We start from the raw sequence: 2,471 nt of genomic DNA on the forward strand, positions 1-2,471 counted from the left end.
TTTCTGTTAATTTGAAAACCTTTTTGATCATTTCAGTTTTAACACTTCTTATTGGGAATTCCTCATCAGAAAATAATTTGTCCGAATTATTCAAGGTATAAGCAACCTTAAACATTTCGTCATTCAAATTATTCTTTGATAACAAGAATTCTTTATTATAAACCCTCTTAACCGGTGAACTCGGACTCTTCTCAGACGAACTCGAACTATCCGACTTAGACTCCAACTTTGACCCTTCATCCATATCCAACACCTGATCGACAACTTTCTTAATTAACTCAGACTCATGATCAGTGTCAGATGCTGTGAATGTAACATCAATATTGTCTGGTAATTCATCAGTGATTTCAGACTTTAATTTGATGTTTAGAGCTTTGTCTACTTGTTCCTCATTTGGTTTCCTGGGGGAATAACTCTCAAAGATTGGAGGCGGACATCTGTTATACTTGACACTTTGTGGCTTACCAGTATCCTCCTCTTTTTCTTTCTTCTTCTTGAAAGCTTCAAGACCCGCAACAGTAGGATAAACCCGATCAATTAGATAATCACAAGTAGTATAACTCAAAAGTAATCGGTTAATCCTTTCACTCTCAATTTTCTCAAGTTCCAGCTCCTTCTTCAGCTTAGCACAATCTTCGATGTAATCATTAATGACACTTTGCTTTGTCATCAAAGTTGCACTCATCTTGTCATTTTCTTTTTCAAATTCTGCATTCGTTCTTTTCAAACTGTCAACTGTCATGTTCAATACGTCGTATGACTCTTTCACATACTTTACATCAGACAGTAGATCTTCTTTCATTTTCTCTAACTCAGCAATCTTATTGTCTTTTCCTTCACAATCTTTGCAAGATTCTGAACATTTATCACAAGGCTTCGTAACTTCAACTACCTTTTCAACTATCTTTTCAATTTCTACAGTCTTTTCAACTTCAACAAGTTTCTCGACCTCAACAATCTTTTCGACAATCTTTTCTACTTCGACCACTCTTTCAACTTCAACTATTTTTTCAACTTCCACGAGTTTCTCGACTTCGACAATTTTCTCCACTACTTTCTCTACTTCAACAATCTTCTCTATTGCAATCTCAGCAGTTGCTTCATCTTTTGTTTCTGCAGCTTCAGTCTTCGCCTTTTCATCAGCGAGTAGCTTTGCTGCTTCTAGCTCTCTCTGCAATCGAGCAATCTTCTTCTGATTCAGCATCTCAACTTTATCTGCATAGAAAAAATTAAAACTGTCAGGATCAATGCTTTTTCTACATTTGTTAAGATACTCTTCCTCATCATCCGTATCAACATCACTTCCAAGATCTGGAAATATCGGAATCCTTTTCTGACAATCCTCATTTTGATCCAGAATCCTGGTAACAAGTGCCACATCAGGACTAGTTCCACTAGGTATATACTTGTCCTAGCTAAATCCCTTTGCAACAACTTCATCACTTTGATCTATTATCCCAAAATAAGCTTTTCTATTAGCTTCTTCAATCATTTGCCCATGAGCAGTTTTCGGTTCCTTTTGTTGAGGTTGTTGATCGATTTGATGAAAGATTGATTTATGATAATAATTGCTCTTTTCTTGACTTCCAGTTGACTCTTGGTTCTTACATTCCCGTTTAAAGTGACCTTTTCCTTTACATCGGAAACAAGTAACCTTTGACTTGTCAAAACCAAGTGGAGAGGTAGCCATCCCTCGAAAATCATCTCTGCCAGTAATCTGTTGAAATTTTTCAGCTCTCCTTCAGGCACTAGCTAAACACCACTTCACATCCATCAGCTCAAGCTCTTTTGCATCGATTTAGTCGTAATCTTCTTTTGTGAGCATTGGATTACCAATTCTTCCAGCAATCAAACTTTCATATGACTCTAACATGGCTACAAGAGATGCCATGTGTTGCTTAGCCACTTCAGGAGATAGATTCTGACCATTCTGAATAGTTAAAGTAACATTGCACTGCAAATCATTCGGATTTTCTTTTGAGAACTAGGTGTGCTGTTGTTTGGAACAAAGCTTGAGAATGATGAAGTGTATCCACCACTTTGAGTTGTAGTACTTGCATTTGGACTTGCAGAACCATCAGCACTGAATGCAGTACTAATCTTTGGACTTTGACTTGGAGTGGCCTCAAACTTGTTCCCTCTGTAGTACAGACTGACATCTTGCTTGGCATTTGGATTTTTCATGATAGCAGTCTTCTGAATATCCAGTTCTTGTTCTTCAATTTTCTGAATAAACTGAGCCAAGTTCATACTCTCAGTCTTCCTCATGAGTTTCACAATCATCAGATAAGTTCCCCACTTCTGTTGGGGTAATGCCTCTGCTAACTTATCAACCCACTCATCATCATCTTTCTGAATATCTAATCTTCCCATTTCTAGAACCAGATGACAGTATCTATCTATGGTTTGCTTCGTGGTTTCATGATCAAATGCAGTAAACATGTCAAACAACTTCTTCAATAAGGCCTTTT

The sequence above is a fragment of the Helianthus annuus genome, chromosome 5 (assembly GCF_002127325.2).
Source record: "Helianthus annuus cultivar XRQ/B chromosome 5, HanXRQr2.0-SUNRISE, whole genome shotgun sequence".
NCBI classification, from domain to species: Eukaryota; Viridiplantae; Streptophyta; class Magnoliopsida; order Asterales; family Asteraceae; genus Helianthus; species Helianthus annuus.